The sequence below is a fragment of the Macaca fascicularis genome, chromosome 7 (genome assembly GCF_037993035.2).
Source record: "Macaca fascicularis isolate 582-1 chromosome 7, T2T-MFA8v1.1".
Classification (NCBI taxonomy): domain Eukaryota; kingdom Metazoa; phylum Chordata; class Mammalia; order Primates; family Cercopithecidae; genus Macaca; species Macaca fascicularis.
In genome coordinates, this window is record NC_088381.1 from 59,805,170 (window position 1) to 59,821,101 (window position 15,932).

The window sequence follows — 15,932 nt, forward strand, 5'->3', positions numbered from 1 at the left end:
ATCCTGTTTCTACTAAAAATATAAAACTTAGCCAGGCATGGTGGTGCACACCTGTAGTCCCAGCTACTTGGGAGGCTGAGACACAAGAATCACTTGAACCAGGGGGACAGAGATTGCAGTGAGATGAGATCACACCACTGCACTCCAGCCTGAGTGACAGAGTAAGACCCTGTCCCAAAAAACAAACAAACAAACAAAAAACCCACAGGTAAAATTGTGCCTATAACCAGGAGAGAAATAAATCAATAGAAATAGGCCCAGAAATGACAGAGATGATGTAATTAGCAGACAAGGATATTAAAAGACATATTATAAATATGCTCCATATGTTCAAGAAGGCTAAAATGTTTGATCATGATGAGAAGAGAGAAATGGAAGATATATTGACGAAAAAATAAAAAATAAACCCTGGCTGGGTGAAGTGGCTCACGCCTGTAATCCCAGCACTTTGGGAGGCTTAGATGCAAGGATTGCTTGAGCCCAGGAGTTCAAGATCAGCCTGGGCAACATAGGGAGACCTATCTCTATAAACAATTTTTAAAAATAGCCAGGCATAGTGGCACACACCTGTAGTGCCAGCTACTCAGGAGGCTGAGGCAGGAGGATCACCTGAACACAGGAGGTCGAGGTTGCCATGAGCTGTGATTGTACCACTGCACTCCAGCCTGGGCAACACAGTGAGACCTTGTCTCAAAATAAAACAAAAAGAATGACTAGAGATGAAATAGTTACCTCTGCAGATATGGGATTAAAAGCAGTTGAAGTCAGTGAGGCTAGGTGGGGTGGCTCATGCCTGTAATCATTCCAGCAATTTAGGAGGCTGAGGCAAGAGGATTGCTTGAGGCCTGGAGTTCAAGACCAGCCTGATCAACATAGTGAGGTCTCATCTCTACAAAAAAAAAAAAAAAAAAAAAAAAAGAAAAAGAAAAAGAAAAACGGAATAAAACATTTTCAAAAACTTTAGTGAAGACAAAATACAGACTTTTTCACACAAAGAAAAGCCAGGATAATCACCAGCAGGCCTGCACTCTGAGAAATGTTCAAAACAGTTCTTTGGTCAGAAGAAAAATGACACTAGGTAGAAATTTGGATCTACACAAAGGAATGAAGACCACTGACATAATAAATACGTGGATAAATAGAAAGATCCTATTTTCTCATTTTTTGATGTCTAGAAATAAGGAATACTGCGTTGCTCTTGAAAGTGGGAAGAGGAAGTTTCAGAGACTTCCCCCGGGCTCTTCCTACTATAGTGGCTCATACCTACAGCTCAGGGAGTAAAGTGAGAGCTCTGTTACCTTCTAAGCATACTTATATCAATTGCATATTTAGGGACAGATAAATGACCACCAGATGGGGCTGCAGCCTCTTAATCCAGGGATTCATTTATTACCTAATCTTCACACATCCTCAGTCTTTTGGAGAGGGGACATCGTGGCATTGTGGGTCTTCTGGGGTCAGGGTCAGCTGTAATCCTATATAAACGGCCCTCAAACAGTCTGGGTATTCCCTTTTCATCAGCTACAGTTACTTTCATCAAAGACCCCACATCCCTTTGGAGAATAATTAATGAATACCATGTGGTAATGTTGCAGGATCTTTTTCCAAGAATACCCAGCCTCCCCAACAATCAATGAGCTATAGGTCTCAATTGTCTCAGTCTGAAAACTGGGTAGGAAATTGTAACTTTTTGTTGCAGCCTTCTGCGTGCCAGATCTTATTGTTGTTTCCTGAATACAAAAATCAGGAAATATCCTAGGGCTCACACCTGTAATCCCAACAATTTGGGAGGCCAAGGCAGGAGGATTGCTTGAGCTCAGAAGTTTGAGACCAGTCTAGACAACATAACAAGACCGCATCTTCACTAAAAATTAAAAAAAAAAAAAAAAAAAAGCCAGGCATGGTGGTGCATGCCTGTAATCCCAACTACTTGGGACGCTGAGGTGGGAGGATCACTTGAGCCCAGGAGGTTGAGGCTGCAGAGAGAGATGATTGTGCCACTGCACTCCAAACTGGGCTACAGAGTAAGATCCTGTCTCCAAACAACAAAATATCCTAGTCAACTGCCTATATAACTCTCCCCAGGAATGCCATCAGTTTTTTTTTTTTTTTTTTTTTTTTTTTTTTGAGACGGAGTCTGGCTCTGTCACCCAGGCTGGAATGCAGTGGCCAGATCTCAGCTCACTGCAAGCTCCACCTCCCAGGTTCACGCCATTCTCCTGCCTCAGCCTCCCCAGTAGCTGGGACTACAGGCGCCCGCCACCTCGCCCAGCTAGTTTTTTGTATTTTTTTTTTAAGTAGAGACGAGGTTTCACCGTGTTAGCCAGGATGGTCTCGATCTCCTGACCTCGTGATCTACCCGTCTCGGCCTCCCAAAGTGCTGGGATTACAGGCTTGAGCCACCGCGCCCGGCCTGCCATCAGTTTTTACCCAATACAACAGATCCCTGGAGGTCAACTCATCCTGGTTATCACTCTAGCCTTCCTACCAATTAAGTTAATTACATCCACGTTGTTGATGATGGTGAAGTGCCACCACCTGGCATCTGCTGTTCTGGCCTTCCACCATTCCCACTGACACCACGAAGCCTGGTCTAACGGCAGCATCTCCTCTTGTCAATCCTGGCCTAAAAAGGATAGTCTCTGAAAGATTCAGGTGCCCTTCTCACTAGTGCCTTCCTTGTTAGCCTAGAGAGGGGAGTTGCTGTGAGGTTTCCAAGGGCACATAGTGAAGTGGTAGATTCCGAATCTGCTGGCATATAATGAACCATTCCAACATTCCTACCTCCCTGTACTTTCCAGCTTCTTTGATGCTTTGCAAATGTAGTTCTATAATCTCCACCTAATTCCCTGCAGCAACTGTTCCATCCACATTTCAAGGAGCCACTGCAGCAGCATGTTAGAGCCCCAGGTGTCCCTGCCAAGCCATTAAATCCTGAGAGTGCTCCCACTTCAGTGTATTCTCATGTATACAGCCTTTAGTCTCCCCATGGTCCAACATCCTTATGTCCAGTCCTCCACCTCCTCTCCCAGATTCTGCCAGTACACACTCGGAAGCTACTGCAACCTTTTTGGCAAAAAATCATTCTCCCAGAGCAGACTGTGCTTGTGACCTTGGGCCATGATGAGGAATGACCGTAGCCTGGTGTCAATGTGGGGCAGCAATGATGACACACTTCATCCTGCTGTAAGGCCTTGTTGGAGGCTCTTTGCCTAGTCTCCAGGCAAGGGACAGCTGTGCTTCTCTTAGTAAGGAAAGGAGGCTACTTCTTTTAGCCTAGAGCATTGAGTGGAAACTGGAAGTTCGAAGTTCTCAGATGTATCCACTTAAGTTTCCCCATACCAGATATCAGGATCCCATTGCTCCTCTCCCCTCCCCTCCCCTCTTTTCTCTCCTCTCTTTTCTCTTCTTTCCTCTCTTTTCTCTTCTCTCCTCTATTTTCTTTTCTCCTTTCTTTTCTCTTCTCTTGTTTCTTTTCCCTTCTCCTCTTTTTCTTTTCTCTTCTCTTTCTCTGTCTTTCTTTCTCTTTCTTTTTCACTTGGGATCTCACTCTGTCACCCAGGCTGGAGTGCAGTGATGTGATCTCAGCTCACTGCAACCTACACCTCCCTGGCCCAAGGGATCCTCAGTCTCCTGGGTAGCTGGGACCACAGGTTCATGCTACCACATCTGGCTAATTTTCATATTTTTTATAGGGATGGGATTTCACCATATTACCCAGACTGGTCTCGAACTCCCAGGCTCAAGTGATCCTCCTGCCTCAGCCTCCCAAAGTTCTGGGATTATAGATATGAGCCACTGCACTCACATCTCCTTTTCCTTAAGTAATTCTAAATAAAAAGACTAAATCATAAAATAAAATTTGTATATTTTGGGGAAATGACACAAAACTGCCATGACAGCTGAAATTAAAAGAGTTTATTTCTCGATTTTCTGCTGTGTGCATGTGTGCGTGTGCACACTTGTCCTTGGTTGGCGCCCTATGTGTGTACCTGCTGTAGCTATTGGGTCAATCTGCACAATGTCTGACTCCACAATTTCCAGCAAACAAAAGCTCTACACTGCCTAATTTTCAAGCAGTTGAGACTGAAGCAGCTGTCTCCTTCTGTTTTTAATTTGAATTAAACTGCCAGGCTGCACTTGTGTGGGAAACTGACAATATTCAACAAGACGTTTCCAGGTGAGGCCTGTCACCCTCCAGTGTAACTTCAGGGCCTGCTTGGCAGGTGGACTGGCTTTGGCTGGAGGCTGGGTCAAGAGGGCTGTCCTGGCATGGCACATTCCCATCGTAGGGAGGGAACTCTTTTGGGAGCATGAGATGGACTAAGAAGACCCATCCACTAGGAAAGTGGCCCTTGGTCTGTCCAGTTTTAGTGGAGGAGGGTGATTGGTGCAACGACCACTTCTGATGGGAAAACTAATCGGAGTCATGGACATTCATTGTCTTTACCATGTATGCCCCACCAGGACCCAAACTGGAGAGGTGAAAAGTTCCAGAAGACAGATTAAGAGTGGTGGACATGTCATGACTGCCCAGGCTGGGATCCTCCCACCAGCCCTTGGTCCTGCCCTCTGGAGCCCGGGGCAGGCTGGTGGAAGTCCTTTTTGTGGTCTGGGCTTCTGGCCAGGATGCCTCTGGCTTCCTAACACCCACGTGGGGCAGCCTAGTGTAAAGATCCTGAAAATAGGGGAACAGCAATTGATAAAGTGAACCCAAGATATGACTAAAACTATCTCTGATGGCAAAGCCTTTGATGCTGAAGAGTCTGACTCATAGAAAGATGGCCCTGAGCATGGCACCTCTGACCAAATTCCTCACTCTGACCTACTGAGCGTATGAGCCTAGCCTTGCTCATAGTCAGGGCTGGAGGAAGAGCTCATGGAGTCCACTTGATAACTGCACTTCCTGTGTGCCTGTCACAGCTGATTCCACCCACACTGTCCTCTACCACAGCCAGCCCAGCCCTGCCATGCCCTCCCATTGCAGTCAGGGCTCTTTGGGGGTGAGTGACAGAAAATTCACTTGAGTTGCCTTAGGCAAGAAGGGAAGTTCATTGGTTAGTAAGTTAGCCACATGCAGGGCAGGGAACAGCTGGGCCTCAGGAATACCTGGTCTCAGAGTCACCAGTGCTGTCAGGATTTGCAGGCTCTTTCCCTTGTCTCTGTCTCCACCTCAGTCTGTAGATCAGTTTTGTGCTCTCAGAGAAACTTTTCCCACAAGGTTGGAGTCAGGCTATTGGTAGCATGAGACTTCCGTCTTCCTGGCTTTGCCCCCAACAAAGGATGGTGCTCCCCTCCATTAGTTCCTATTCAGAAAACTCCAGAAGAAAGTTTCTACTTGGTGTGGTCTGGGTTGGCTGGGGAGCTGGGACACTAAAACTACCAACCCCTCTAGTGTCATGTGGTTGAAGTAGGGTAGGGAGATGTATTAGTTCACGTTGCCATGCCAAAATACCACAGACTGGGTGGCTTAAACCACAAACATTTATTTCTCACAGTTCTGGAGGCTGGGAAATCCAAGACCAAAGTGCCAGCAAGGTAGGTTACATTCTGAGGCCTCTTTTCTTGTCCCATAGCTGGCTGCCATATTGTGTGCTCACGTGACTTCTTCTTTGTATTTATGCAGACAGAGAGTGACTGCACTCTCTAGTGTCTCGTCTTATAAGGACACTAATGCTACTGAATCAGGGCCCTACCCTTAGGACCTCATTTAACCTTAATGACTTCCTGAGAAGCCTCATCTCCAGATACAGCCATGCAGAGGGTTAGGGCTTCAACATATGAATTTAGAGGAGATAGAGATGCTCAGTCCATGATGGGAAGAAAAACTTCATGAAAAATGGGGTGCAGTGGCCAGAAAAGGGGCAGAAAAATTGTTCTCTCCATTTCCCAAAATACATATCACACACACACACACACACACACCATGGTCCTGCCTTTGTCCCTTCCCAACAAGGCCACTCCCCACCCTGTGATTATTTACCTCCCTCCTATCCTGCTCTCTGGTGCTGCCCTTTCCCCTAAGTTGTCCTGTGGCTCACAGATTGCTACATGCAGGCAGCTGCATGTAAATGTAGCCCGGGGCTGGGGGCCTCCTGGACCATGTGTGTCCTGAGCCCTACCATGAGACTGGGCAGGAAGTGGGTCTCACCCATGTCTACTGTCCTCAGGCAGAGCCTGGCCCTAGGACATGAGCTCAGTGGGTGCTGCAGCTTTGTTGGATTCACTTCAGGCACACTTTCCCCACATCCACTTGTAAGGTCCTCAGAGCCTTGATACCTCTTGTCCTTGGAAGAAAATAATGTGATTACTGAGCTCACACAAACCTTCTGGTGGCTTCCTGGAATAGAAGGACATGATTTTCTAGTTCAAAAGAGTCTACCAAGTGACTAGCACGGTGAATGAGGATCTACAACAGGGCACATAATTGGGAAATTTCAGAAAACTAACAGAGAGAAAATCCTAAAATCTTCCAGAGAGAAAAGACAGGTCATATATAAAGAGCCAAGACTCCACATGGCACCGACTTCTTCCCAACAACACTGGGAACTAGAAAATAATAGAGCAATGTTTCCCAATGTGATGAGATGTTACATTTAAATTACAGCATTATATCCAGCCAAACTATTAATCAGAAGTTGGGGTAGAACAGTAACATTCTAAACTACGTGAATGTCAGAAAGCTTGGCTTCCATTCACTCTGTCTCAGGGAGCTACTGGAAGATGTGCTGCAACACAATGAGAGGATAAAACAAGGAAAAAGAAGATCTGGGGCCAGGGAACAGTAGATGCACACAGAAGTAAGCAAGCAGAGTTGATCTACTGCCTGCTTGAAAACACTATTTAAAAATCCCTAACCCAAAGAAGTCCAGAGCTCTCATGAATCTGACCCAACAAATTTTGAAGCCAAAGTTGAGGACATTTGAAGCGAAAGCCTGGCCAGACAGAGATGAGGCTCCTGGGAGGGAACAGGTGCAGTCCTGCCCAGGCTGCAGTGTCCTCAGGCTACAGTTGGACAAGGGCTCCCTCTGAGTCACAGCTTCTAGGGACAGAGTTTGGGGTACTTCAACTGTCTGCATTGTAGGACTCTGGTGATGAGCTCAGCTGGAAAACTGTGTTGTAATGGGAAGGGAATGGTTTTGCTTTTCCAAATCATCGACTCCATGCATGCTTGGATCCACATTGAAATTCAGTGTAGAAACTGCCTTTGAACAGCTAAGCCTGAACTCTGGGCTGTTTGTCCAGTTTCCTGGCCTCTGGCTTTGTTCACTGCTTACCCCTACCCATCACTGATGCCAGATCCATCCTCCCAAATATCCTTTCATCATGTTACCCTCCCCACCACTTCATGGCACCTTCTATACAACAGGAAATGCCTCCCACCTCAGCCTGGCATTCAAGGTTCTTTCTGATGTGGTCTACCTCTCACCACCCCACCACATCTCCCTGTGGGCCCTGCCAAATTGGATCAACTTTTTCTATCCATGAGCTGAACTTTCCCACCTCCATACTATTGCTTACACTGTGACCTTCCTGTGCATGTTCTTTTCCTCCCTCTTCCCAAGTCCAAATGCTTGCACCACCCTGCACAGCCAATGGTGGTACCCAGGTAGTCTGCTATGGGCCTGGAATAAGGCTCTGAGACATGCTGGCTTCAGGTGGGACCCAGCACATTCCCAGCTTTGGTGGCTGTGGTGAGAGACCTCTTCTGCTTGAGAAAAGGAGAGGGAAAGGTAAAAGGGACTCTGTTTTGCAGCTTAAGTACCTGCCTGTCCACAGTGGGGCAGAGCACCAAATAGGCTCCTGTGGTCACTGATTTTAGGCCTTGTCTCTTAGACGGAATTTCTTGACCTGCCCTGGGCTGGAGGGGAGCCCACTGCCCTGAAGGGTGAGTCCCAGGCCTGGAAGCATTCATCACAAGTGACTTAAGAGCCCTTGGGCCCTAAGTAAACATCAACAGTAGCCTGGCAGCACTCCCTGTGGGCCTGTGGTGGTGGTCACAGGGCGAGGCTCCTCTGCCTGTGGAAAGGGAAAGGCAGAGTGGGAAGGACTTTGTCTCATGGTTTCAGCATCAGCTCAGCTGCTGTAGAATAAAGCACCAGGTAAGTTTCTAAGCTTTTTGCCTCCAGTCCCTGGCTCCTACACAGCATCTCTGGATGCACCAGGGCCTGAGGGAACTGGTTGCCCTGAAGGGAAAGACACAAGCGTGACTGGCTTTGCCACCTGCTGACTGTAGAGCCCCAGGACCTTGAGTGAACATAGGCAATAGCCAGGTAGCGTTGACAGTGGGCCTTGAGTGAGACCCAGTGCTTTGCTGGCTTTAGGTCTGACCCAGTGCAGTCCCAGTGGTGGTGGCCATAGGGATGCTGTGTCAGCCCAAGTGGCCCAGCTCCGAGTGGCTCAACAGAGAGAGAGAGAGACAGACAAACAGACAGACAGACACACAGACAATTTTTTTTGGAGAGAAATTACAGGTAGGGAATAAGAGTTTCTACTGCCTGGTAGCCCAGAGAATTCTTCCAGATCTTATCCAAGACCACCAAGTAGCTCCTCTATGAGTCTGCAAGAACCATAGCATAATTGGGCTTGGAGTGTATCTAATAAAGATACACTTTAGATCACCACACCCACCTCCTTTCAAATACTTGGATAGCCTTCCCAAGGGTGGGTACAAACAAGCTCAGGCTGAGAAGATGGTGGCAGCTTGACATGAGCCATGGAATATTTGCACCATGGAAAATGGTAAACACTACAGAACAGACTTCTGTTCCCTCTCCAACAGAACCCCTTGTATAACAACAGCACACCACTGCCCCATCCCTGAGCAGAGCGCTGTGTGTTGCCACAGAGTGGGGGCAGGTGTCTTCTCCCTTGGGCTACAGAATACACATTTTTTTTCCCTCAGCATACGGATCATTGATCATTCTCAAGGATAGACCATATCTTAGGTCAAATGACAAGTCTTAAAAAATTGAAAAAAATTAAAATAATATCAAATGTCTTCTCTGACCACAATGGAATAAAACTAGAAATTAGTAACAAGAGAAATGTTGGAAACTATACAAACACATGGAGATTAAATAATATGCTCTGGAATGACCAGGGGGTCAATGAAGAAATTAAGAAGGAAACTGAAACATTTCTTAAAACAAATGATAATGGAAATACAACATGCCAAAACTTATGGGACATGACAGAAGCAAGACTAAGAGGGAAGTTTATGGCTATAAACACCTACTTTTAAAAAGTAGAAAAGCATCAAATAAAAAAATTAACAATGCTCCTTAAAGAAATAGAAAAGCAAGAACAAGCCAAACCCAAAATTAGTAGAAGAAAAAAAATAATAAAGATCAGAGCAAAATAAATACAATGAAGAAAGCAAAGCATCAATGAATTGAAAAGTTGGTTTTTGTAAAGGATTAACAACATTGAGAAACTTTTAGCCTAACTAAGACTAAGAAAAAAAGAGAGAAGACCCAAGTGAATAAAATCAAATATGAAAAAGGAAACATTACAACTGATACTGCAAAAATTCAAAGGATCAGTAGTGGTTATTACAAGCAACTATATGCAAAGAAATAGGAAAACCTACTAAAAATGGATACATTTCTAGACACATCCAGCTTAGCAAGATTGAACCATGATGAAATCCAAAACCTGAACAGACCAATAACAAATAATGAGATTGAACTGGTAATAAAAAGTCTCCCAGCAAAGAAAAGCCTGGGACCTGGTGCTTCACTGCTGAATTCTACTAAACATTTAAAGAAGAACTCATAGCAACCTTACTCAAGCTATTCCAAAACTAGAGACCTTACCCAACCATTCCAAACTCATTCTACAAGGCTAGTATTACCCCAATATACCAACACCAAAGATACTTCCAAAACAGAGAACTACAGGCCAATATCACTGATGAATATTGATGCAAAAATCCTCCACAAAATATGAGCAAATTGAATTCAACAACACATTAAAGTTGGGGTGCAGTGTCCCAGGTTCACTCAACCCTTCCTTGGATTGTGTGCGTCTACTTTGGCTGTGATTCCTAGTGGCAGTGGTGGTAAAAATGTTGGTGCGTGGGCCTCCCAGGACAAGGAGAAAGTGAGTATGCCCTTCTCTTGCCTCCTGCCAGGTGTCTGCAGCCTGGCACCAGCTGGCCAGGAAGTCAAGCAAGGGACCTGGAGATGTTCTTTTCTAATTTCTGGATTGGGAAATGGAGGCAAATTCTGGGTGTTAGAGTGAGAACTAAGATGAGGCTTGATCAGGGGAGTCTGGGGTCCTGAAATGCAGAGACCTGAAACCCTCTAGAGCATCTGGGGAACTGGGTCTGTGTTCAGTCCAGTCTCTTCTCTCTGTGCCTCAATGTTCCATGTACCCTTGGAGGGGTTGAGATCCTGGGAATTCCTGGAACCTGGCTGCATGGCCTGGCCATCCTGATGCCCTTGTGTTCTCCATGGCAGGCCCACAAGGCCAAGGAGAATGGCTCCGACAGCTTCATGCATTCCATGGACCCACAGCTGGTGCAGCAAATGGAGACCACAGAGAGCCTGGTGGACTCCTACATGGCCATTGTCAACAAGACTGTGTGTGACCTCATGATTGGTCTCATACCAAAGACCACCATGCATCTCATGGTCAACAGTGTGCATGCACTGCCTCATGGGGGCAGGGGGCTCCTGTGGCACTGGGGATGCAAGTGGCCATGTTGGAGTAGGGTAGCTGCCGACCAGCCCTATAGGACCAGGTCCAGGGAGAGTGGCACAGTTCAGACCAGAGCTGTCCTATAGAAATATAACATGGGACTGAGCAGGGTGCCCCATGTCTCTAATCCCAGCACGTTGGGAGGTCAAGGCAAAAGGATCTCTTGAGCCCAGGAGATTGAGACCATGTTGGCAACATAGTGAGACCTATCTCTATACAAAAACTTTAAAAATAGCTGGCCGTGGTAGTGGCACATGCCTGTAGTCCTAGCTACTCAACGGGTTAACGTTGGAGGATCACTTTGAGCCCAGGAGGTTGAGGCTGCAGTGAGCAGTGATCTCACCCACTGTACTCCAGCCTGCTGACAGGGCGAAATCCTATCTCCAAAAAATTTAAAACTGACTAGATAGGTGTCCTGATGGCATGATAGGACCTGGATCACCTCCCACATATGTGACCTTGGGCAGGTGACTTTTCCTGTAGACCTCAGTGTCCCCATCTGAGTGAGAAAATGGCAGTGGGAGAAAAGGGCAGACCCCAACTCTACAAAGAAATACAAAAATTAGCCAGACATGGTGGCCCATGCCTGTGGTCCCAGCTACTCAAGAGACTGAGGCAGGAGGATCATTTGAGTCCAGAAGATCAAGCCAGCAGTGAGCTATGATCATGTCATGGCACTCCACAGCCAGTATGGCAGTGAGACCTGTTCCTAAAACATTTTTTTCTATTTTTTTGAGAGGGAGTCTCACTCTGTCACCTAGGCTGGAGTGCAGTGGCATTATCTCGGCTCACTGCAACCTCTGCCTCCCAGGTTCCAGTGATTCTCCTGACTCAGCCTCCCAAGTAGCTGGGATTACAGGTGACCATCACCACACCCGGCTAATTTTTGTATTTTTAGTAGAGTCAGGGTTTCACTATGTTGGCCATGCTGGTCTCAAACTCCTGATCTCAGGTGATCCACCTGCCTCGGCCTCCCAAAGTGCTGGAATTACAGGCATGAGCCACTGCACCTGACCTACAAAAAAGTTTTTATTATGAAAATAAACTCCTATTTCTGAAATTCACTACTGATATGAAGTCACAAGGGAATATACCTCCCACTCTAGCAAACAACAACAGGCCAGATGAGCTAGAAAATAAAAAATATGTTTAACTCATCAGAAAGCTAAGGACACAAAGAAATCTAGGTTGGGTGCAGTGGTTTATGCCTGTAACCCCAGGAAGTTGGGGCACCACGGCAGGCAGATCTCTTGAGCTCAGAAGTTTGAGATCAGCCTGGGCAACATGGCAAAACCCTGTCTCAACAAAAAATACAAAACTTAGCTGGGTGTGGTAGTACACACCTGTAGTCCCAGCTGCTCAGGAGGCTGAGGTGGAAGGATCAGTTGAGCCAGGGAGACAGAGGGACTGTAGTGAGCTGAGATCACTACAGTCTGTACTCCAGGCTGGGTAAGAGTGAGAATCTGTCTCAAAACAAAAACCAAAACCCAAGAAACCTAAATGATCCAAACTCCAGAAATTGCCAAGTCCTTCATAGGAGAGAAGAAATCCCCTAGCTCTTGTTATTTCGAGTTGAACTATGGTAGGAGGAGTAATACTATGGGGGAGAAAAGAGAAACCTGTTGAAATTTAACAAAATTTTCACAACCCCTTGGAGGCTGATTTGACATTAGAACCTAGAGGACCCAAATTCACAGATGAAGGCTTCTAACCAATCTTACCCCTTAAATGATGACCAGGTATAGCAAGGTGTAGTACACTAAATGTGTGGATAATAGAAGGAAAGCTGAGAGAGTTTGACATCTCCCAAGGGCAAAACGCCCTTTAAAAATGAAAGCAGAGGCAGGATTGTTGTGAAATCCAACAGAGGCACTCTTGGAAGCTAAGTGGGGTCAGAAATGCTGAGAAACCTGTCTCCTAGGCATTGTGGGCATTCCTCTCCAAAAGGACAGGACACACATGAGAGCTGAGAAAAATATCCTTCTGTCTCCCAGCCCATTGATTAAAAAAAAAATCCTGGCAGCAAGGTTGTAAAGCAGGGAAAGATCTCCCACAGTGATGAAAGCTGGTGGCTTAGCTATGAAGCAAAGTCAGATCTCTGGAATCTTGCCAAAGCCCCAAATTCAGGCCCTGATGAGATGAGAGTTCTGATTCTATCTTCATTCAATATATTTGAAGCTAGACACAGACTGAATCAAACTAAACTGAAACTGCAATGAAGCCCCAAACTAGAACTCTTATACGTCAGATTGAGCCACCATTAAATTGGCCTAACAAAACAAAACAAAACAAAAACCAAAGTGTATGCCCTGTTTTAGAAGTAAATATTTGCTTCAATTTCTTTTTTTTTTTCCCAACAAAAAACGTCCATCATCCAATCAAATATACAAGAGGTGCAAAATCAAGAAAATAAGATTCACGGTAAGGGAAAGGAAAGGCTCAATAGAAGCAGAACTAGAAAAGATCCAGATGTTGAATTATCAGTTTGGATCTTTAAAACAACTGATTAAAGGAAAAAAAAAAGGAAAAAATCCCCAGTAAAATAACCGATTAAAATGCTGAAAAGTAGAGTGCAAAATGTGGAAAACATGCATGAAGAAATAGTAAATTTCAGCAGAAAATGGTAACCATACAAATACAATGAAATTCTAGAAATAAAAATATTAGAAATGAATAATTCAGTGCAAGTATGTAACTAGAATCTCCAAAGAAGAGAAGCTAGAGAGTATGAGACAAGAGAAAAATGTAAACAGACAACGGCCAAGAAAGAACCAATATTAATGAAAGACATCAACACAGATCCAAGAAGATCAGTAAACTCTATAAAAAGAAAAACATACCTGGACATATCCTAGTCAATCTGTTGAAAAGTAAATATAATGCCCAGATGCAGCCATTGAGAACAACCACACATTATGGAAAGGGAAATAAAAATTAAAATGATGAATGATTTCTCACCAGAAATAAATGAGGCCTGAGTACAATACATTAACTTCTTTAAAGTACTGAAAGAAGAAATAAAAGGTCAACATAGAGTCCTATATCCAACTAAAATACCCCTCGAAAATAAAAGTAAGGACATTCTCTGATAGACAAAAGCTGAGAGAACTCATGTGTATTAAAAACTGCAATAGGGCCAGGTGCAGTGGCTCACACCTGTAATCCCAGCACTTTGGGAGGCCAAGGCGGGCAGATCACCTGAGGTCAGGAGTTCAAGACCAGCCTGGTCAATATGGTGATACTCCATTTCTACTAAAAATATAAAACTTAGCTCGGCTTGGTGACATGTGCCTATAATCCCACCTACTTGGGAGACTGAGGCAGGAGAATCACTTAAACCTGGAAGGTGGAGGTTGCAGATGGCACCATTGCATCCCAGCCTGGGCAACAGAGCAAGAGTCAGTCTCAAACAAAAACAAAAACAAAAATAAAACAAAAAAACAGAAAAGACAAAAACCACTGCAATAGGCTGGCCACTGTGTCTCATGACTGTAATGGCAACACTTTGGGAGGGCAAGGCAGGAGGACCACTTGAGCTTAGGAGTTCCAGACCAATCTGGGCAACATATCAAGACTCCATGTCTACAAAAAAGAAAAAGAAAAATTAGCCAGGTGTAGTGGCACACACCTGTGATCCCAGCTACTCAGGAGGCTGAGGCAGGATGATTGCTGGAGCCGAGAAAGTTGAGGCTGCAGTGAGCCACATTCATGCCACTACACTCCAGCCTGGGTGACAGAGACCCTATCTCAAAACAAAAACAAAAACAGTCCATGGGAGCCGAGTGTGCTGGCTCACACCTCTAATACCAGCACTTTGGGAGGCCAAGGCAGGAGGAGTGCTTGAGGCCAGGAGTTTGAAACTATCATGGGCAACACAGCAGGACCTACAAAAAATTTCTTACATTTGCCTGGTGTGGTGACATGCACCTGTAGACATAGCCACTAAGGAGGCTGAGGCAGGAGGGTCGCTTGAGTCCAGGAACTCAAGACTGCAGTGAGATATGATCGTGTCATTGTACTCCAGCCTCACAGCGTGAGCTACAGAGTAAGACTGTCTCTAAAACAGCAACAACAAAACTGTCCATGGGCTGGATCTGGCCCATGGGCCCCACTTGTTTTCCAACCCCTATAACATACCATCTTAACAAAATAAAAAAGAGAAATACGTAATAATCTTATTAGAAGCTAAAAATGCAACTCACAAAATTTAAAAACCCTGCCTAATAAAAACTCAACAAACTAGGAATAGAAAGGAACTTCTTTGGGCTGGTCTATGAAAGACTTACAGTTAACATTATACTTAGTGATGAAACGTTAAGACTTTTATCCCTAAGATTGAGAGAACAAGGCCAGGTGTCTGTCCTCAGCACACATTAAACATTGCACTAGATATTGTAGCCAGTGCATAAAGGCAAAAAAAAAAAAATAAATAAAAAAAAAATAAAAAAAATAAAAAAAAAAAGAAGAAGAAGAAGAAGAAGAAGAAAAGGCATAAAATCAGAAAATCAGAAAAAGAAGTAAAAACATTATTTGCAGACTAGACTGTTGTGCATGTATTTAATGTAAAACTCTATGGAATCTACAAGAACTATTTCTAGAATAAATGAATTTATCGAGTTGGCATGATTGAAGATTAGCATACAAAAATCAGTCAGGCACACTGACACTTGCCTAAGGTCCCAGATACTTGGGTAGCTGAGGCAGGAGAATCCCTTGAGTTCAGGAGTTTGAGACCAACCTGGGCAACATAGCGAGACCCAGCTCTAAAAAACAAACAAAAAAATCGATTGTATTTCTAGATGCTAGCAATAAACAACTTAAAAATGAAAATTAACTGGGCACAGTGGCTGATGCCTGTAATCCCAGCACTTTGGGAGGCCAAGATGGGCAGATCATGAGGTCGGGAGATCGAGACCAGCCTGACCAACACGATGAAGCCCTGTCTCTACTAAAACTACAAAAATTTGCCGGTCATGGTGCGTGCCTGTAATCCCAGCTACTCTAGAGGCTGGGGAAGAAGAATCACTTGAACCTGGGAGGCAGAGGTTGCAGTGAGCCGAGATTGTGCCACTGCTTTCCAGCTTACCCAACAAGAGTAAAACTCCATTGCAAAAAAAAAGGAAACAAGAAAGAAAATTTAAAATATTTAAAAAATCAAATGCTTAAGAAAATGTCTAATGTAAAATATGCAAGTTCTATACAAGGGAAGCTACAAAACAATCCTGAGA